The sequence below is a fragment of the Malurus melanocephalus genome, unplaced genomic scaffold, assembly GCF_030028575.1.
Source record: "Malurus melanocephalus ecotype Western Australia unplaced genomic scaffold, MMel_1.1 scaffold_281, whole genome shotgun sequence".
NCBI lineage: Eukaryota > Metazoa > Chordata > Aves > Passeriformes > Maluridae > Malurus > Malurus melanocephalus.
Window position 1 is genome coordinate 414,200 of NW_026623513.1, and position 23,296 is coordinate 437,495.

Here is a 23,296-nt window from a genome sequence, read left to right on the forward strand (position 1 = left end):
GGATAATGTTCTTATTCAAATGAGCAGTCCCCTTGAAGCAAGTACTGATGTTGCCTGACTGTAATTAACAGGATTTAATCCCATATTTTAAATGAGTTTTTATCACATTAAAGTATTTTTATATATTCCCATCTCTAATCTGACTGGATTTTACATTGACTTCTGCTAAAGAGGAATCTACACCACACAAAGTCATCAAGATAGATCACAGTTAGATATCTTTCCCTTAAAAATATTCTTTCATAAAGAAAATATAACAAGTTGCAATAAAGACAAGAAAATTAGGAATTTCAAATGTTCTATTAAATATATTTGTGTTTATGGACTAATTAAAAACTTATATACTAAATATAAATATATTTAAATTCTCCCTCTAACTTGTCTCCTTTACAACAAAAAATCCCTGAACACTTAGCAATTTCATATGCACAAGAAATTTAATCGTCTTTATTTCCTTTCTTTAAAGTTTTTAAATTCCAGCATACACCTTCAGAGATGGGAGTGACACCAGAAAAGTACAAGGCACTAACAGTGTTGATGAAAAATGTATTTATACAGAGATATAAAATTTGTTTATTTTCTATTCTTTCCCTAATAATTCCTCATTTTTGCTCAGTAGGCAGCTGCAATGCCACTGGGTCTTCATTTGGCACATTTGATTTAAGATAAATAAATGATAACATGCCAGTAGGCAACAGTTTCAAGAATTGTAGACCCACAGACATTCATGAAAAATCCTCCAGAGAAATGAAAACTAAACATTGGTGAGCACTCTAAACTAGAGCTGTTTTATTTATGCATTGTACTGTAGTCTGTATCAGGGGTTGTGAAAAATATTTTTTAAATCTTAGAACTCCAAGCACTCATAAAATACCTTTCTTCGCTACRTAGACAGGCAGACATTTCTCAGACAACCCAGGGCACATCCTTAAGCATCTGTGCCTGCACAAAAATTTGTGCAAAAGTGTTTCCTTTTAAACACAGAATGACCTATTAAAAACTTCCATTTCCAAAGCCTGTTGGAAGTCAGTCTCTAAACTTTCCATGACTTCTTTCCAGTAACTTCCTAATCTCTGCATTTACTGGTAAAGGCAGCATTCAATCATGTTGATATTGCACAAGTTCTGTACTCTGCATCAGACAGATGAATTACCAGTGCATGCATATGAAAATATTAATGTGAAGAGTATTATTAAAGTTCACAGAAAAGAGTTTATATCTTTGTGCAATACTGCATATTAAATACTCCTCTAATACACCACACATATAAAATCAATTTTAGCTCTTATAAAGGTGTATGGAAAGTAGAATGAGACAACTTGAGCTGTAGAAACAGTAGAATATTTTTGTTTCTTCCACTCTACACAAGGATCAAACCTTTGAAAGAARTATCAGCATTTAAGTTATGTGAGAATGCCAGGATAACTTTAACTGGGTTTTGTTGGTTTGTTTTTGTTTTTCTAATGTGGGCAGTGAGGCTGAAGTAGATGGAAAGGGTTTTTTCCTCCTAATTTTCCTTCTGTCTTGCCTTGATTGCAGCAATAGCAACTACGCCGATGTACAATCACAGACTTGACATCCTCACGGCAATAATTGGCGACTCTGCTCATTTCCCCAAGGCCTGCTGGGTAAATCCCTGCAGGTCAGGTTATTTTTACAGAGGCTCTCAGCAGGAGGAAGGGCTCTCCACACTCTCTTGGAAATTCACAGTGTGCTGGCACATCACAGCTGCTCCCCAGTCGCTGGGAGAATAATCAGCACTGCAGGAACTTCWGCAAAAAACAGGGGAAAACGTGCCTTAGCTCTCTCCAGAAACCCAAGCAAAAGATATTCCCTGCATGGGTCTGAACCAGCACCCATCTTTTCTGCAGCCAAGGGTGTCCAGAAAACTGTTCAGGGAAGAAAAGACCTGACCAAGACACCAGCCATGGTTTCTTTAATTTGAAAATAAACCAAGTGAAAAATTCACTGAGYACCTCACCAGCAGGATAAAAGGGGGAAAGCTATAGAGCCAGGAGTAGCTGAAATCTTTATTCAGCCAAGTCCCAAAGACTCCTTCATATTGGTTATCGGTTCTATTTTGATATTATAGCTTTGGGGTTTTTCTTAGGACCCAGCTGAGAGTTCACATCTGAATTAGAGAAGAACCTGATGCAGACGTTCATGCATCAACGTATCAGCAGAGTTTGTCCTGTCCCATGGTCGTGGGAGCTTTAATAGATCAGATGGGGGCTGTGAAGCAACTGAGACATAAACTCCTCCCTGAAACAGAAAAATAAAAACAAGAGTGATTATCCAAAACTGACACACTTTTCAGTTATAAATGAAAACTGTTGCTTTCACACTGGCCCTGTTGAGTGGTTGGCTTTTTTCTTTTCCTGGAAATATTTACAACSGCTAGATAAATAAAAATTTTGAAAAATACTGATTTACAGAACTACTGAMTATCAGTGGATGCTGATATTGGTTCTCTCAGTAGTTTTTAATTATTCCTAAATTATCATTTTCAACAGAAACTACAATTTATTTAGAGAATTTATTATTTTCACTCAAAACTTAATCTCTGGGCCCAGACATTTCCTTTTCCCTCTGTCCTACATACTTTGTTCCCTCCTCCTTCAGAGGGTCTTTGTATTTTACAGCATATCTTAGAGCTCATTGGCTATTCTGTGTACAATGTTAYTTTGCAGAGCTCTAATTACAAACGTATTTAGCATTCTGAGTCTAGAATCCGAGCCTTCTGACAAATTATTAATCACRGATATAAGAAGCTCAAAAAGTAAAAAAAAATGTAAAGCTTATTTGTGGCCATGGGCATGTTAATCTTTGTTATCCAGCAGTTATGTGTGTTGACAGGAATACTAACACAAATCACATAATGGGAAAACTTCTGCATCAGAATGTTTTTTCCTGAGTGACACGTAGATTAGCAGGAGCCCTCCTGCTACTTTGAGCTGAGCACCAACTTCCCTTCAGCCCATTCTGTTGAAGCAACAAATCAATGTCAACTTGCTTTACCCACTGATCTGGCCTCCTCTAATCTGTTTATTACAACTCTGCAGGAAAAAATAAACTAAATTCTTTACATTGTATTATTTAGCCAGAGAGTAACAAATTTAACAAAACCCACAACCCTAAGATCTCATAAACCTGTGTAGGGAAACCCTGGTTTTCTTATTCTCTCMCTTGATATTGAACATAAAATTTCGTACCTTTTTAGTCACTGTAATGAGCATGTCAAACCTCAGGAAAAATTTACTTACAGGCAAAGAAAATAAACATAAATAAAGCAATTTTGAACCACAATTATTTAATCTTGCTTAATTCTGTGGCAAAAGGAAAAGAGAAGAGGAAAAAGGAAAAGAAATATATGAAAATGAAAAGACCCTTCCAGAAGCTTRAAAGATCTATAGGCAATTGATGTTCAATTACAGTTCTGCAAATTGACTGTTCCACTACACCTTAAGAGCATTTTCTCCTGCCTGTATTTCCATCAATGGCTCATGAACACGTCAGTGAAYAGCATTCTAAGCCTTATCCAAATTTCCAGCACAGCACATTGACTGCTGCTCCTTGGAGCCTGAGCTTTCCATCAAAGAGCAAAATCGAATCAGTTTGATACTATTAGTTCCTGCTAAATCCATTTTGGCTGTTTCTTATGGCCTCATTAGACTCATAAGTATCTGGTCATTGTTAACCTTTTTGCAAAGACAGAAGAGGGTCTTAGGATTCCTCCTCCCCTGCATTTRCTGCCTGATTAATTGAGACCCTGACTAATTTCATTGTTCTCTATTTCACCCAATGTATTTGTAGATCCTCTTTAGTAAATATCAATGCACTTAGCATTTTTTCCTGGCTGATTTTTTAACCTAGAGGGTTTTGATAGCCTTTGAGAGACAACTGCTCCATTTCTTTTCATTTCTGTATGTCTCCTTTTGTATTAAAGATACCACAACACAACTAAATTACCTTTCATTGCTTTCTTACATTCCCCTGCTTTTCGACAACTGGTTTTTTTTTGCCACTACAACCTGAGTTAGACATGCTTGGATTCATTTATCTGGATACTTTTGCACCATCAGTGATTCTTTGTCATTTTTCTAATAAAGTCCCGCAGCACTGCCTGCTAATCCAGCAGCAGCAATTTGAGCTGGGGGAGATGCTGAGCCCACCCAACATTCTGAACAAGCCTTTAGACAGCTGTGGTTCAAATGCCTCCTATAATGATAATTTCACCTGGGAAGCAATGCAATTTGTGACATTTTCCATTCTCACTAAAAACATGGGCACATTATGATATCATCTGGAAATGGAAATTTAGATTGAAGAAATGTGAGTCCCACTAAAAGCATATTACAGGCCCAGCTAATCGCTTCAGGCAGGGCATTACTGGTGCTTTGCATGTAAACTCCAGACTAATTAACTGTGTCTGCCAGCTGCAGGTTTTGAACAAGGTACAAATACTCTSTATTTTCTACTAATTTTAGTAATTTTTATTGCAATTATTCAATAACTGCAAGTCATCCCAGCCCTTGAAGCCAGGCAAGTCTTTRGCTACATCCAGCAGTGGCCCCTGCTAATTCCTGCATTTTCTTCATTATTAACACAAAACCTTTTGGGATGGGTAAGATGACTCTCATCACCAGACAYATACAGAGAGGGATAATTTTGTGATAGTGGCTTTTGTATTCAGGATTGCAGATTACTAGAGGTGGTTAAACAAATGTGATTCAGAAACATATGTTAGCTCTTATTTCAATGCAAGCATTATTGTGGATGTGGGAACTGAAACATATATTTGGTGTTCATAAACTGATAGCAGCAGACTCTCAGATGTTCAGAAGATAAAAAGCACTTTAGTCTACTGAAGGTGCTTCACTGCACGGGGCTACTCAGATGGCACTCAGAGATAGTTTGTGTTCTGCCAGGGATTTCCTCTGGAACTTGCATTATTTATTTCCACTCACTGACTTTGATTAAGGGAAAAGGATTACTACTGCCTTGGAATTTGTGCAGCACAGGATCTTTCATTTTAAATCAGGCCCTGATCACGGAGAAAACAATTTAAAAAAAAAAAAAACATCAAAAACATCTCCCCAGCCATACAAAAATATCCATTCCATACAGCCTTACAACATGATATAGCTGATAAACCTGTAGTAGCTGCTGTGCCTCTACCATTCACCATGAAGAGGAGAAATCCAGTTATGTCCACAGCAATACCTAAGCAGTGCTGTGAATATTGCCTTAGCTAAAGCACCTGCTTTAGCTGTGGTGTGTGTAAAAGCAGCAGTTACAGTCCTTTAATTGACCTGATCCAAGTGCAGCTCTGGAGCTCACATATACACAGATATCATCACCCAATCTATTAGGGACTATTGACATTCGCAGGAATYGCTTTCTGAAGATTAAGATGAAACAAATTTGCAATTGATTTAAGTATTCGAAAGGGTTTTATTCACTGGGTTTACACTGTAGCAACTGTCATTTCTGAAAGTCATATGGATTTAAATTGATTTGAAATAGAGTTCTTATTTAATTATCTGGCACAATTGCAGTTTATGAAACTTACTGATTACTGTGAGAGGCTCTCAGTGGCAAAAGCTTACAGCACAGAGAGAAGGAAGTCAACAGACGAGAGGAGGATTGCTAACAGGCTGATGAAGAATGAAGACATACGAGGCTAAATCACCAAGGAGTGTGTTTTGAAGTTCTTGCGCATTTCCAGATTGGTTGAGGATTAAGAGCTTTATGCAAAAAATAGATTGAATAATTTCTAGGAAAATGAAATCATTTAGACTTCAAAGCAAACTTGGAGCAGTAAACTTAAAACCATAAAGCTGTGGAAGAAATTATGCTTTTTCAGAGCAACAATATCACAGCGCTTTCAGAACGCACAGAAATCTGAACTTTCCCACCCTCCTCAGACCAGAGGGACACAAAAATGCCTTCCCCAGCCTGAACCTCTGCAGAGCACTGATGTGGGGTGCTCTGCTCCTGACACCCTTTCTCCTGACTGCTTTTCACACGGGGCATCAGCAGCACCAGGATCAGGTGAGGAACTCACCCTTGGCAGCGCATTCAAGGAAGATTTAATGGCAGGAAGAGAGGAGGGAGGAAAGGCAGCACTGAGCATTTGTGGGTTTCCTCCCCAGGTTAATGGTTGGTCTCATCAATATTCCAGTTAATGACCTGGTACCTAATTCTGCAAATCTGCTCAGAAAGAATTCCTCAATTCTGAGTCTCTCAATGTTTCAAATGACAAAAAAACTTAGTTGGGTTTTTTTTCTGCATAATCCAAATCGGGCTCAGTCACAAGATGTTTGGCTTTGTMACAATTGAGGTGGTTTTGGACATATCAAAAATTAAATGTGAAGATTCCAAAGAAACTCTCATGCCAGAAGAGAGTTCTGTGAAACTCTGGGGATGACGTAGCAAGGTGGTGGAATTTGCAGAATCACAGTCTTGTGTTTGCTGGATAAATTTCAGCCATCTTCAGATCATGCAGGAACCTTTGCAATTGGCTGTAAATGTAGTGGCTGAGAGCTGAGCTCTGGAGCACGTGGCACCAGCATTTCTAAAATCCATATCCACAGGGGCTGAATGCCTTAGTGAGAAACATGAAGCTGCTCACAAGTGCATGAGACAGACCAGACATTTGTATCAAGTAAATCAAAAGCCTGATATGTTGCAGAGCAGTTTCCAGATGGTCAAATCCTACAGGATTTTTGAGGTCAACAGGAATTTTACTGAGCCAAGGCCTGCAGCTCTGAGGAATTAAATATATTTCTGCCTATGGAAAAAAAAAAAAACTCTACTAAACTTAAAAATATACTTGGCCAACTAAAAATGTAAGCTCAGAGGTCTGARAAGTATCAAATTTGCTCTGGCAGTATTTGATTCTACAAAAGCAGCTCYACAAACCATGTGGCTGCGGCTGTTTTCGCTTGAGGCTATATTGCCTCCTTCAAGTTTGAGGAGATAAGAAATAATTGTCATTTTTCAGCCATCACTGGAAGCAGTCCCTAATATATAATGCCATAGTGTARCTCCTAGTATTCAGCCTGATGCTTATTCCTGGAAAAAATAATGAATCCAACTGTGGCTCCCTTCAGCTATTCCTCATTATAAATGAGGGAACAGGAAAGATKCTGCTGTTTGCTGTTTGAAGGGATAGAACATCGGGTTTAACAGCATTATAAAGGACAACCTTTAATATCCTTTTATTTCTCTGTTTATTTCTGAAAGGAAGTGGAGGAATTAGGCTGCAAATGGCTTTGTAGAGCAGTGTGGCAAGCTTACCTTTCTGTGAGCTTCACAGCAAATATTCTTACAAACTATTTTCTAAAATATGAGACACACGACTTGGGAAGTGAAAAACACTGGAGGTGTTTGTGGTTAGGCAAACTGAGGAGCTTATCCAAAAAAATCACACTTCCTTCTGAGGAAAAACTAACAAGAAAATTAGGAATGTATTTTTACTGCACTTCAAATTACCGTGAGCAAGATAAAACATGTTTTTTTAACATTTTTTGGATGACAGAAACAACAATTAAAAACACCATAATGGAAAACAAACCTCAGGTCTAAAACAAATAAAATTTCGGCAAGATTCATTTTCATTTTATCACACAGTATTTCTACAAGGACAGTTCAGCAGAAATGTTAAGATTTGGTTGAATTTGTACTGAAATTCTGCCCTTCTCCTTTCTATGGTTTGCAGTGAGCTAAATTACAAAGTAGCCAACTTCAAAGTGGCCAACTTCAGCCAACTTCATCAAATACTGCCAGTGTAATTAAACCTATGCTCCACTTTGAGGAAATACTCTGCAGAAACTGAGGCAAACTCAAGTTCTCAGATTTTTTACAAAGCCAAAGTTTGATGCTTTCCAGAGTTGTTCTGCAAGGGCCAAATAAAATTATTTTTAGACCGYCTTAAGTTTATCCAACATTGGTAAAACCATATGGGCTCGTGCAGATAATTCCCTTGSAACAACTCATAAAGAAAGGGTACAGCTCTGTAAATCTGCATCCYTTATATGCCCTCTGCAGTTTCATGCCTAAATTAAAAAGTCAGAATCTATTTCATATTGTCAAATGGATMTTTAGCAAGTGGGATTTGTTTTCATATTGTTGTACCTAGTAAGCATAGTGAATACATGAGCTTTTTCACTAAATTAAATGAAGAGATTATTGCTTTTGCCCTAAGCAGACATTACAGAACATGCCCAGGAAGATAAATGTAGAAAGCAAAATACAGCAGAAGATTGAGTACTTGTCAAAACCAAATTGAAGGCAGTAGGCAGCAAATTGGATTTTCTTTTACAATAACATGCAGTTCACATTCTACTACTGTAATGAATATTATAATGTGTGCTTTCTAATATAATATCTAGTGATGCATTTCTRGAACTATTTCTCTAAGCTTAAGGATATTCTTGTTATATCATGGCTCAGTACATAGTAATGATAAGTTTGTTCAGTTCACTGCATAGCCTTAAGGACATCTTTTTCTGAAGAAAGGAAAATATTAATCTCCAGATTTCTCTTGCTGTTATATTGATTTAAAGCTATGAAACTCAGCAGATTTCCAACAATATTTTTACACTGTCCAGCTCACAGAYGCCTATGGRTGCTTTGAGAACCAGCACAAGTACCAGAAACGAGCATTAAATCCTCCCCAAAGCCTAGAAACAACAKTGAATTCTGTGGCTGCAAACCCAGGTTTCAAATTATGAGTCCAAACCAACCTGACCCTTCTAATTTTAGGAAAAATTCAGAAGATGGGTAGTGGGGATACTCATGATTGTGAGGCACAGCCCCTGTGTTTTCTGCTGCACAGATCAGTAGTGCTGGACTGAGAAAGCCCAGGTGGGTGGGAGACTCWGAGTGACATTCCCAAAGATCACTCTTTGACCCAGAACTGAATCCCATTCTACACAAGAGCATAATTTTTACATTTATGAGAGAATCTTTTTCTGTTGTATTTGTAGATGATGGACAGGGGCTGGCATGTGCAGTTCACAGAGCGTAAAGAAAAGGAAACAGAGAAATAAAGGATTTCTTTTTTATCCTGGATATTAAACTTTACTATCTATTGCAAAAGAAAGAAGTATAGGCAAAAAAAGCAATAATGTGAAATGAGACAGGATCATGTGGGTGAGAAGAGATGCTTGATTGTCATAACAAAGCAATACCTTCCTGCTCAATTCAGATCTTCAGGGAACATTTCTTGCTGAATTTAGCTTAAAAATAAGGCAATCGGAAAACACTGATATGCTGAGTCTCAAAGTGATAAAAAATGTACATGGATGCCAGCCTTGGGGATTACTGTATGTGCTCCATATCAGATAATAGCTGAAAACAAGCTGTATATCGTGCTGTCTAAATGGTATTTAAAATAAAGAAGCCAAGGAGCTCTGCTATTACCACATGGTCAGGAAGAGTGATGGGGCTGCCTGCTGGTTCAAGGGCACCCATAAAATGCTTCTTTAAAAGAAGCAAGCTAATGCAGTGAAACAGAAGATAATCACTTTCAGGGCTTTAGTCAGAGGAAATTTAAAACTTGACTGGAAAAGTTATAAATATCCTGCATTTTTAAAACTCCTATCAGGGAAGAATGGATTTGATATTTAAGAATRTATTGATTTCTGGTAATTGTGACAGAAAAAGAAGAATACCTTGACTCYGTTTATTCTGGATTTTTTGTCCCAAAGAAGATCCTACATTTCTTCAACAGAAGCAAACCTGAGGGAGGTGTGATAGCCCAAACCCACAACAAAATTMAATTTTTTCTAAAACTTGTAATACCTAGAAAATGCTTGTAGYACTCTTAAAACAAGATTAATGTTTCTGTCTTGGAGAAATTTCTGAAGTTATTCATATTCTATGTGATATTTGGTCAATGTTTGGTCACTGTTCCCCATTTTTCTTGACCTTAACTTTTATTGATTCCTGTAGGTTATTCAGGTCTCATGTTTAGATTGTCACAAATCTGGTGTTTAGGACTTTACCGTTTCCATGAGTTACAACTTTTGGACCAGTTCCTTTTCTAATTACAAGTGATTAGTTACTGCAGACATCATTCCTAGCACTAATCCTAGTACTAATCCTTCTTTGGAGCTAATCTGATACTGTGTCATTATTTATTTATTAGATATTGATCACAGGATTTATGAAGTGTGAGAACTCAACTGGAAGAATGCTTCTTTTAAAACAAAACTAGCTCAGCATAAAGATTACAGAGAGATTAAATTCCTGTAAAACGTATTTGGTTTTATAACCATTTTTCCGTGTAGATGATCACTTGGTTGAATTGTCATTGTCAATAAAGAACTGTGAACCATGATGAAAAAYCATTGTTGAATTCAAGGAAGTCAGATATCTCTGCTGTGTTTCTGAGAACACAGTGAGTAATAACAACGGACCTTTCAGAAACTGAAGAATGAATAGAGAAAAAATCCCACTCGTTGAAAATGTCAAATACAGGCAAACTTGGAATGTGTCATCATTCCCATAAAATTTGGAGTTGGCTGAAAAGAGAACACACAGCAGCAGCCAAATGGACCCCAGGAAATGATGAGGGGTAGCACTGCTTTTGATTTTCAAGGCTGCGCTAGAATTTCAGAGGAAGATGGCAAAAAGGGAAGCACAATTCATAAAAAATTATGATTGGAAGGTGAAAATTTTCTATTTTCATACTAGGCTTTATTTTCAAAGCATAACTGGAAAAAAATGGAAAGACTTTAATAGGTAATAGTAGTTTGCACATAAGTAAAGCCCAGTTTATTTAATCCATTATTTTCACATAGACACTTGCAAATTGTATTTAGCATAGGTGTTCTCTTACTGTTGCTACTGYGTTACAGAGAATTCCAGACAACTCGAATGCCATTAGCAGATTAAGGAATAATTTGAGGTATTGAAAGATTTGACATAGGAAAAAATTGCTAATGAACTTTTGAACTCCYTTTTAATAAAATTTCTATTATTGAGCTACAGCTAACCAGCAAATAAAATGTTTGTCTCTTGACCAAGCAAATAAGCTTGGTCATCATTAACAAATTACAAACCAAATCAGATCAGGACACTGAAAACCCATCCTTTAAGCSCAGATGGAATGTAATACATTTTTATCCTACCATGTTCCAAGATAATATTGGGGTAAAAAAATAATGAGACTCAGAATGTTATATATTTGTTCAAAGATGTAAATGAATGCCTTATTTTGTAAAAATTAGTAAGAATAAATAAAAAAAAAAGGGGGGGGGGAAAGATTCAGAGATGCTAATATACAACAGAAAAGAGTTAAAGCCTTGTAAGACAAAGCAGATGCCTGAAGCTTGTGCTTTTGTGTTTAAGCAAAGCTGATTTGCTTGTCTGTAACTCAATATTAAGACGTAGATTAGTTTTGCAGTGTATTGTACATAATAAGGCTGGAATTTACCCATATCTGCTTGGAAGAGATGGAGGAAATACTCATTTTTAGCACTGAGCAGCTCCAATTTTCTCCAAAGCCTATGGTGATGAATGCCTTCATACTCCTTCCTTAGAAATATGAACCTCAGACTTTGCTGATGAAGTTGAAAACTTTCCAAGGTATTTGGAGGCCACCTACAGAGAATCTGTGCTTGACCTCGAGCAGATAAACCTCAGGGAGAAATCACAGTGTGCAATACAAATTTCAGCAGCTGAGAATTGTGTCCTTTATAAAAGTTGTGGGACCAAAATCACACACAGAGGCATGGGCAAAGTGGCATGGAAACGGACAATTAAATGGATATGGAAACAGCAAAGCATTTTGGGCTAAGGTTCACAGCATTGAGGGAATTGTGATTGTAAGTGCTTACACTGAGGTGAGTGAGGGATGAATAAGCAGGGAATAATTACAATTTTACAGATTCATTTCTACGTGCCTGATGGTATCATAGGAAGTCTCTTGAGATTAACCTAGGAAACATTAATGAACACACAGTCCAGATTTCTCTCAATTCCTGCCCCCAAGGTCAGCCTCACCATGAGCCCCTCCAAGAGCTGGGGATGACAAGGCTGCTTCTTCCCTGTGTCCCAGTGACCCCTGAGCCTTCCCCCTTCCCGAGCTCTGTGGAAGAGGCAACCCCTGTGATCTGAGCACCTTTTCTCTGCTGATAGCACTCCCAGCCTGGCACAGCTCAGAGCTTCCAAACAGCCCAGCTCTTTGACGTGCYAAAGCTCTGTGTGCTGTGAGAAGASATTTGAGAAGCTTTAATATGTTTTTAAAATGTGGASTAAGAGAACTAAGAAGACCAAACAGGGCACTCAGGGCTCGCACAGCCCTCCCACCATGACCACTGAGGAGTTTTGTCTCTCTCAGAGCCAATAATGCCAGCAGATCTGCCTGAGGAGCTGCTTTTTCCCCTGAAGCCTTCATCTGCAGCTGGGGTAGGCCTAATCAATAACCCTGCAAGAGGGAGAGAGAATTTAATAGGTTCAAAGGACTTYGCTCAAAACTCCTCTCTTTTGTACCAGCATCCCAGCTCAAAGTACAGTGCATGCCTATTTTGCTCATCATAGTTTTATAAGTTACAGTAGCCCTAGGCAGTTCTTCCCTCCTCCCTCCTYCTCAAATGGAATGAATTCTGCCACAGGGTGTTGCAGTATCTGATCAATATTTACTTAGCAAGACAATTTCAACAAGAACAAAAATATTCTTTTTCATGAACAGGCTTCCTTTTTTTAAACTTGCCGAAATATCTGTCTTGGTCGGAAGCAAGATATAAAGACTCTAATGAGGAGAGGGAAATAACAGAATTGGAATTGATTAATTTTAAAATGTTCACAGTTATTCAGACTACAGCTCACACCAAATAGGTTTTGTATTCAAAAATACATATTTTCCTTACCAAGCTGTAAAACCATTCACAAAGTATTGAAAATTTATCTCCTGGAATAGATATATTTAAATTCAACTGCTTCTTTATGAATTGCTTGCAGCAAAAATGCGATGGCAAACAGTTGCAATGAGTTATCAGAATGGTTTGGGGTTTTTTTTTTTTCCATTTTTTGTGCTAGTAATGCTGTCCTTCAAACACATTTCTGCTGAGTAGCACTGGTTAAAAGAGCACAGCCAACCTGTGCACCCTCAGTGAGTTTGCTGATTAAAAAACACAAGCCCCAAAGACACAAAGCCTTCTTTCCTGTACACAAGAGGGAGAAATTACTATTGTTGGAATCTTTTTTGGTACTTAGGAACTTGTCCTCCCTAGAGATACATTTCTTGAGGAAATTAGGGATTTGTTGAATCACATCTTATGCTCTCAGAGACATACATTTTTGCATCTTATTTCTTTTAATAAACTGTTCTGCTACACTGCTATAACAAATCTCTTTCAGAATAAGGGGATTTTTRTGCAAGGTTTATTGGAACTGAAACGAAGACTTAAAGTCACAACCTAAAGAAAATTTTTCATTTCTAACATTATGTTATTAAAAAGAACATTTCACTTAGCTGCCATCCATCCTTTTTCCCCTTCTTGCACAGCCAAAGCTGAAGATGCAATGCAATTGGAAACATTAGTAAATAACTGMTTGAAAATAGAGTTTTTGAAAAGCCTTTAGTCAGGAATTTTCTGAAACCATGACTGCTACTAAGAGGTAAAATGAGAAGGCACTACAATACAGGATTTCATTATCTGATTTTGAGTCAGTGGCTAAAAAGATGTACATAAAACATTTTCAGTGCTAGAAATGATAGAAAATATATACTTATATACAAGTATGTTTTTAAATAATCATGTACCTAGATACACTTCCATCTTTTAAAAATGCAGGTTATTCCTTTCATGCATGAGAAAGACTGAAGGTGCCACTTTCAGAGTATTCAGTCACTGTAGTGCATGCTCAGTCATAAGTCATGTAATCACTGAAGTGACATTCAGTTGTGTTTTAAATGTCTGTGGTTAAAGGACTCTGTTAGAACATGAAAATATTACAGCTGTCTTGCAGAAATACAACCATGATTTCTCCATACCCAATTGGTGCTGCTACTATGCAGTAAGTCTATTTCTTCCAGTAGAAATATTTTTTAAATTATTTCTTTGCACTTGAGACTTTCAATTTGAAACTTCTTTTCTACTATCCCCCCTCCTTCTGCCTTCTTCTTCTGATCTTAGGAGCTGGAACAGTTCTTGAAGCCAAGGGTAAACACTATTATTTAGTTAAAACATATTTACCACACAGGTATGAATCACAGAAAACAGTCATAAGAATATTTATAAAACTGTCCAATACATCCAGCAAAAACAACATTCTTTTTAAGATTTTTATGTTTTAAAGAGCCACGATTAAACCGAGAAAGAAGAAATTAGTTTACTAAGGACAGGATTTTCTGGTAAATCCAACAACTTGGGTAGCAGAATTTAAGTTTTGCACATACAGAAAATCCACAGAGAAATCCTCAGTGTTAGTCACTGTCCAATAGTTTGTAATGAATGATTTKCTCACGTGAACACATTTTACATTATTTTCAAGCTATGACACTAGATTGGCATGTTGATGAGAACTTTACATCATAAATCCAAATGGTTATTACCCAGGTTGGATAAAATGTGTATTGTATGGCTGAGATAACRTTGGATAAAAAATAGATTTCCTTAAGTCTGTTGTAAAGAAGTGCCATTCAGAGGACTTTTACACATCAAATGCTACCAGTACAAGAGTAAGAATTCAGTAGCAGGCTGGTTAAAACTTACATTTTTGCTGAATTTAATCAGCAAGAGTCAGAGTAACCCTCATTTCCTACAGATGCATTCACTCTCCTGAGATCTCCAGGAAGACTACCTCCAAACAGCATTTTAACATGGAAACAGAATGCCTGAGAAAGGCAAATTATCTGAGAATCAGTTCCATTTCTTACACCTGAGCAGATCCTCCTGATAGCTCAGTTCACAGCCCAAAGAAAACAWCTTGAAGCTCAGCCAAAGCTGCAGGTAGCTCTTGCTGTTTCCCTGCACAGCACCTGCCTCCAGCRCAGGGGAATTGGTTTGCTTTGTATTTGATTACAATGAACTCCACTTGGCTTCATTATTAAAGTGTGTTTGGGGGGAAAAGTAATTTCTTGTGGGTTTGGTAAACACTTGTTCCCCCTTAAGGGACTGGGGAAGTTTATGGTACACAATTCTCTGTCARCCACTCTGGGAAAGAGGTTTCTGCGAGTCTGCTACACCTGCTTGAGATGATTGTACAAGCTGGCACAGTCAGGGCTTAGATTTGCCAAGCAACAGAGAATCTGATTTTGTAAACAAGAAACAGTAAGGAGAGAGAAATCAGAGACCTCAGAAATTCACAACGTATATTCACTTTCCTACAGAAAGAGCTTTCAGTGCATGCATATATATATATATCTTTGCTAGCTTTTAGTTTTATTATTATTATTACTATTACTACYGAGGCTTATTTTAAAAAAGACAACATTCAGAGAATCAGACTAAAAAAAAACACACCATGTTGATGTTAAATTGATATAAAATTGTATCAGCACAAGTCTCAAATGYTTCATTTTCTAGAGCATCTCTTGGTAGTTATTCTGGGTCAGCAAGATGATTTTTGCCATCCCGGTGAAATGAGCCATAAACCACTGAAAGCTGTGTTTGCATAAATTCCACRGGGGCTTCTCAAAGCTGAAGCTTGCCAACATTTTGTGAGAAGAACATGCTCAACATGACAACACAGCAGCGAGTGGAATCAATCCTGTGGCTGACCTGTAAAAGATGAGGCCAAATTCCAGATGTACTGATCTCTTTCAGTTCTGACAGGTGAAGCATTTAATCAGGAGCTTAAATATTGTRGTTTGTATACATCTGATAAATAGATGGTGGTATTGCTTACTTTTTTTTTCCTTTTTCTTCCCAATTCTCAGTTGTTAATTTTAATATTTGTTGTATTATGTGAGGGGGGGGTGGACATGCTGACTTTGCATTATCTTTTAAAGTGACCTCATATTTTCTTCCAGCAAGAAAAAATTTGGTATTTCGGGTTATTGTCTGATATTAAAAAATCTTTGATATTTTCCTGAATCAGGCATCCAGGACTCAGGAATATCTGTTCTCACAGAACTCTTTCTGGTTAGAAGTCACATGCTGAAAATTATTCCCAGTATTAGAAACAATAGCTAATATCAAGGTGACAACTCCACTTACTGTTTTAGCAAACAAGTATGAACTCTTGGAGCATTATCTGACTGAAAGATAAAATAATTAGGCTCTGTTCTGAGAGAGACTTCTCCCCCACAGAAGTTATCTGTAGTGTTATCTCCCACTGTAATAGCTTAGCAAAAGGACTGTTTGCACAAGAGATAATCTAAACACAGACATTGCCTCAGACCAATTTACCTGGAGATGGAAGCGTTTCTAAACAAACAAAAAGTAATAGCAATAATCTCATATTCTGGCCTTTCACTGTGCTCTTTCATAAGCCTAAGCATTAGAAAGAATTATAAAGCGATTTAAAAAAATAAAATTCRCTCCCTGTCATTCTTTCTAACTTTCACCAAAGCCCTTACCTTTCAGAAATAATTGGGGCAATTAATGGGCAAGTTGAAAATATATCCATGCTGCTTTTCTTAAAAGAAATCTTGTATTTAACAAGAAAAAAAGTGTTATTTCACACACAGATGGAAACAAAGAAGGAAATGGGAATTCTAGACAAGATGCTCCTTCACACCATATGAACAAATTCTTGTTCTTGCTGATTAGTCTTGTCACTGATGCAAATACTCAGGACAGCCATGCCCTTCTACCATTATCTGTGACCAGCTTCAGTGAGATTTTGGGTGAACCCTTAAGCTCACCACATGGTAAAAGCTGTTTAATGCAGTTTTTTTGGAGACAGCTGACATCCCGCTGCCCCCAGTTACAGAAGACATCTGAATTCCTGAAACACCACCTGGTGAAAGGGCTCTGACACAGATGGCCAGACCCCTCATCATAGTGAGTTAAAATAAAGAACTGGTTTCACCCAGGGGAAAAAGAACAATTCCAAAATCGAAGAAACATACAAAAAGGATGAATCTTTCAGTTCGATCAGTTTGGAGCCACTAGGCCTGAAACCACAGCCAAAGTCATCATTTTGGAGAAAACCAAGAAAAAAAGTGCTTATTTCACAACGGCTCTTGAGGTTCAGGTTATTTGAATCCAGGACTCTCACTTTTCATRTATGTGTCCTATCACAAGGACCAATAGTTTTCTAAATTACACTTTTCCTCACCAAAACAAGAGTTCCCATCCAAAGGACTTACCTACAGAAAATTCTAGACCTCAGCAATAGTGTGAAATTCTCCCATGGACAGACAATTCTACCATGGACAAGTTTATACAGAGATGTTTCTGTTCCCTTTCCCTGGCTGGGTGTTKTAGTCGACTCAAGGAAATCTTAAAGAGTGACAAAGCAGTGGGGGGAAAGAGGGAATGATGGGATCCATGAGGAGTTTAGTTTTAGCTTTATTGACCATGCTGAAAATCCAATTCTAGTTAGCAAACTTTCTTTTAAAGTATAAAAGCAATGAAAAGAGAGTACTTCTGGAAGGTTGTGTCATTTGGAAAGAAAAACTGAGAGCAATGAATTAACTCTAACTATGGAGCAGCATTTACTGTGCACAGGGTTGGCAGTTTCATACACGCTCAATACTCCACTGCAGAAAARACTGTAATTACCACCTAAATTGTAGCTCTCAGCATTTGGAAATACGTAAGCCTTCACAAAAGACCTGATTCTATCTTTATAYCCTCTCTGGAGCTTTTAATAACACCACTAGGATTTGCAACTCAAGAAGWAATTCAGAAAAGGTCCCCAAAAGAAAAAAAATATGCAGCCCATAAGAAAATGACAATGAGCTGCACATCACTTTCTCTGAAGCTGTAGCTCTTTAAACTGTTAATGAACATGTAGGTTAAGGAAATAACTACTTMTAGACATGTTTAAATATAGAACATAGAGTCAATCTTGAATCTACCAGCTGTAATCTAACCGTAATGTTAGGCTGTTTTGATTAGGTGTGACACAGGGGTATTTTAAATTATTTTTTGGCACTTATTCCAGTCCTTGTGATTTCTAAAAGGTGTGTACATTCAGGGTCATAGCAAAAGGAATGATTTATAGTCCAAATTCTTAATTTTCCAGTTCATTACCAAGTCCTCATTTAATTTAGAACCTTATTTTCCTCTGGCCAATGCATTATCCTTAGTGTTTCCAATTTTATATAAGTATACCATAATACCCACTGAACATTAGAAATAGCTATGTGCAATCTTTCTGCAAATCAAATCAYTACAAATAACCCACAGTTTCCTCATATATAAAAAGAAAAAAGATGAAAAACACACTCAGTGTCCATTAATCTACTTGAAAAGCATATATCTTTCTATCTAGATAATTAAAATGACCCATTTGAGGCTTTAAAGAATACTGCATAATTTCAAAAACAATAGGAGTACWTTAACATTAATTTTTCTATTTTAGATTGGTATTTTAAATAGGAAGAATTATTTGTAGACTAACTGCTGGCTTTCTGGATACATTAGCATTACATGGTAATGCCATTATGTCACATTAAACCTTACGAACGCATATTTTAAATAGAAGGAACTGGCAAAAGAAATTAAAACACCAGGAAAATTTGACCTTTGTTAATTTCTTCAGCACAAAGAGCTCTTTGGTGAGAATAGGTAATGCTAGAGAAAGGATTATTATGAACCTTGCTATTCAAGCAATTTGTCTAATTCAGTATCAGCTGTCTGTAAGTGCCACCACTGTCCTAAAGAGCCACAGTCTGGACTTTCATGACACAGTGTAATGTGTGCACAGATGAAGAATGAGCTCTATACTCCAGAGTCCTATTTACTGACAGATTTTCCCCCAAACTCATCTATAAATTAATATTATTAGTCCTAAATATTAATGATCTACAAGACTAGCTGCCTAAAAATGACTCAAGAAAAAGCCTACAAAATCAATACATAAAAAGAAAAATATGTGCCAGATGTTTGAATTGCCATATCCTCTGATGAGAAAAAGGTAATTACTTTTAATATTTTAAGAGRTGGTTTAAAAGAAATACAAAAAGAAAACACAACACCAACATAGATGCAGCTGGAAACAAATATTAYATGGAAATCTTGCATTAACAGGAAAATAACAGATATGGTATCTCTAAATATCATGACAAGTCTGTTGAAGCTAATATACAATTAACAAATATATTTTAAGGAGAAAAGGTCACTAAAAATTAAGGGAAAAAAAACCCACAGAGCAAGGCAGTCTCTTGGAGTCCTGTCCATAATTTAAAATCACAGCCTGATGTTCATTATCCATCTCGTCATATGCTGCAGTCAACACCCTCAGCAAAATTTAGAGAATTATGCTGTTTCAAAGGAGGCCAAGAATTGCAAAATCCCACTTTTGTTTCTTGCTGTTCTTTATAATGACTCGTCATGGACCCAGGACTGAAAGACAAGTTCCAAACCCCACTTCTCCTGCAGGAATACCATACAGAAACTGGCTCTCTGTCTTTCATTTTTCCTGTGGAGTTGCTGCAGATTGCCTCTTCAAATCTCAGCTCTCAGAGGGGAAATTCACATGGTGTGGCAGCTCCAAAACATACCAACTTACATGCCACGATTACTCTTTGGGTTCCACTAGAAACCAATTAAAACTGTGGGTCAAAACCCACCTATGTAATATTTTCTCACTGCAGATGTTAATGAACTGATGCAAACACCCTGCACGGGCTGCAGAAGCTGAATGCAGCAGTGATGTGTTCTCTTTACACATTGCACGACTGTGATCGGTCCCATCACTGTGATAAATCCTGAGGGCAAACAGAGCTGGGTAACTCTGCAGCAGTGAGAGAATTCACTGAGTGCACACAGTGCAGTCCCTGCAGATGGGCTGTGCTGGGGCCATGGAGCTGAGTGCTCTGCACAGGGCAGGGCTCTGYTCCCCATCCCCTCTGTGCTCACAGCTGAAATCACTGCTGTGAGACCCCCATTGGAGCACTCCCCTCATGCTCTCAGTCCGTACACCTGAAATTCAAAACCAATAAAAAGTTGGAAAGCTCATGCCAAGTGCCACCAGTTTCTTTACTGCCTGTCCCCAGTAACGAGCAACATTTGTTTTTCCTGATGTGATGGTGAATGGTTCTCTGATGTTTTCTTGTTTTCATCATAAATCTCTGGCCCTGTTGTCTCATCAGTAGATATCATCTTCTACTTCCAGCTACTCCATCAGCCTGTCCCTGTGAATTGATGGTTCAAACAACATTCAGTATCTTCCCTTTCACACCCTTTCTGTACACACTACAGACTCTGCAGCGGAGAAGTTTATGACTTCGCACAAAGTGTATATTTGACTGACTTTTTAATTTTCATTTGTGGCAGAGAAATATATTTTTTTTTAAATAGAAGCCTTTTCCTGAAATGAATATGCAAATATGAACAAACAACTGCTAGATTTGTTTAGYAGGAAACTCCTGAACTAAATTCATGTGTGGATAGAAGGAACACTTGGTTTCAAAATAAATCTACTTGAATCACAGGATAATTATGATTTGAAGGAACATAAAATGTTGTTTAGGGCAGCCCCTGTTCAAAACAGATGATGTTTGTCACAGCTTTGTCCTGACAGGTTTAAATATCTCCAAGTTACAGATCTTGTTTGTKTGAATCCATCTCTGTGGTGTGCAGAAGGCTGATTTGGTCAGGAGCTCTTCACAAAAACAGACACCTCCAATAACTCCAGTCCTGCCTGTGGTGTCAGTGRAGCAGCTCCATACCTTAGGGCACAGCCCTCCTGATGCAGCTGAAAACCACAACAGCTCTTACTATGAGCAGAATAAAAATCATATGCACATAAGGAGAAATTTTTTTGAGTCTCCCCTGATGCAATCTGCATGAATTACAAAATTAACCCCAGGCTCTCAACCTCATTCACTCTTTGCTATGCTTCCACCTTCTCCTAATCCACCCTGCTGAACAGGAAACACAAACCATCCTTTAATCGATAAGATACCATGAACTTTGCCTTCACTGCAGGCAGTGTTAGGAAKAAGTCAGACCTATCTTTCAATAAATCACTGTGACTGCACTTGGTCAAAATTTGTATATCATCACAAGTGAATACATAATATCGGTGACTTTAAAACACCCATATTATTCCTGTATTCATATTTTGCCCATTTAATAAAAACATTCAGAACAAATTTGGTCTAATACGTCAGTAGAGAAATATTTTCAGTTCAGCTTTCAGACCTGAMTATAATAACTTTTCTGACATGTTACTGAAGTGTGTACCTACMATAGCATTTTGGACACTACAGATACAGTTTCTAAGAAGAGAATCAAAACTGCTCAGCTTGTCATATTTTAATACTTTTGGGGTATATTAATCTGACTGATAGCACTGTGAAATAGCCTTTTTTTTTTTCTCGGCAGGAATAGACCATTTGTATGTATTTATGATTGGCTCCCTTCCAAAGCTGCTAAGGTTTTATGTTCCCTCAGTTACTGCCGYAGTTATGGTTTATAGGTCTGTTTGGTGAAACTTAGGGAAATATTCTTTCCATATAGTGACAGTTGCTGTAATGCCAAGAAACATAGAAATAGCTACTCTCATTCATCATCGTAAAACTGATGTGCCCTGAACCACTTGATACCATAGAGGATGTGACTGGAGCTGCTTCAATGCCACCAAAGAGCCTAAAAATGCACTYGGTGCAGCATTGGCAGGACACTGACCCAAGGTGGTTACACCCAACAGGACAAAAATATGCAATTAGAGAATTACATAGGAGGGTAGGAAGAGATACACACTTGGATAATAAAGGTGAAAAAATCAGTGGGTGAAGAGGAAGGAAAATAAAGACCACGCAAAAAACCACTCAAAGAAAATGGGAAGATGATGCACAAAGCACCACTTCAGTGTAGACATGGGAAGAAACAGGGACATAAAGGTGAGATCAATAAAGCAATGGAAGCAGAGTCTACATGATGATAGAATAATGTAATCARAGAAAATATTCAAAGGAACAAGTGATCAGTCTGAAAGAAGAGATACAGAAAAGCATTTGTTTAGCAATCTGTGAAATGGAATTTGATAAAGCACATATAAGGAGATTGAAACAGTTCATGGAAATGCAGTAATAAAATGAAAGATTTCTTTTAGTACAGTGTTTTTGTTTAGCAGGCAGAAAGATTTGTCTTTTTGAGCTGTTTTGTGGTCAAAGTGAATCCAATAGTGTGCAGAAAAGTCTGCAAATTTCCTTAAATTTTAGTAAATAAAAAATGGAGCAAACCTCCATTGCTAAGTATTTTAAATGGAGAAAATGTGTAGATACATCACACCTCTCACCAATAAAATAAACTGGAAGAGGACTCAAATTCCATTTTGCAGGGAAAAAACAAGAAAACATTTTATAGRTATTGTAAAGGACAGGAATCAAGCAAGGGCATGCTTTAATATATAATAAAGGAATTTCAAATTGTGGATTTCAGTGCTCATAATCGTAATTTTCCTAATAACCTTGGCAGATGTTGTTTACTACTAGAATCAATACACTCTGTGAGAATTGCAAATGCAAATCTAGAAGTAGTTAAAKTGTGCTCTACAGTGGATTTTTCCTCTAAGACACATTGCATATCTGAGGTTGGAACTCACTTTTAACTAGGTTAATTACTCAAGAATGGAAAACATTGCCCATGATGATTTCATATACTGAGGATCTATGCATGCTCTTTACTTAAGGCCTTTAAGTGTTAACTTTTAYAATTTCTTGTTAGTTAGTAGAACATCATTCTGTGCTTCCATCATACAAAATCSACTTTAGATAGCCATGTCCTTATTCATGGTTCATACACTCTACAATCCATTCTTTGTCAGATAAATTCACATTTATATCACTCATATATAACATTATCGTCTCAATGATGTCAAGCTTAATCTTACAGATAACAGAAGTTTATTTTCAACAGTCTGACTTTGCTAACACCACTAAAGAGGTTGTGTACTCAAATGTTATTTTCTGAAATGACACACTTGTCAAGTCAAAAGTAGCACATCAAGAAATTAATTATTTATCTTACTCTGATAAACAGAAAAAGAATCTAACTAGGAAGTGAAAAAGTGCAGCATTGCATTCCTATAGACCTATGTAAAAGAGTTCATATTCTGTCATCTTCCCCCTGTCACTCAATAGAAAAGGAATAAAGACTAATTATTCACAAAAACTAAGGAGCTATTACTTTCTTCAAAAGGTCTCATCAGCAAAAAG

General features: G+C 37.3%; 1 long non-coding RNA gene across 1 annotated transcript in view; it reads right to left on the bottom strand.

Annotated features, from left to right (window-relative positions):
* Positions 1–329: 329 nt before the first annotated feature.
* LOC130579608 (uncharacterized) overlaps positions 330–23,296 on the bottom strand; it is a 192,587-nt gene continuing 169,620 nt past the window's right edge. The window contains exons 3-4 of the long non-coding RNA XR_008966023.1: positions 2,149–2,262; positions 330–1,760 (exon numbers count right to left, since the gene is read on the bottom strand). This is a non-coding gene — a long non-coding RNA (uncharacterized LOC130579608). The remainder of the gene's footprint in view (positions 1,761–2,148; positions 2,263–23,296) is intronic.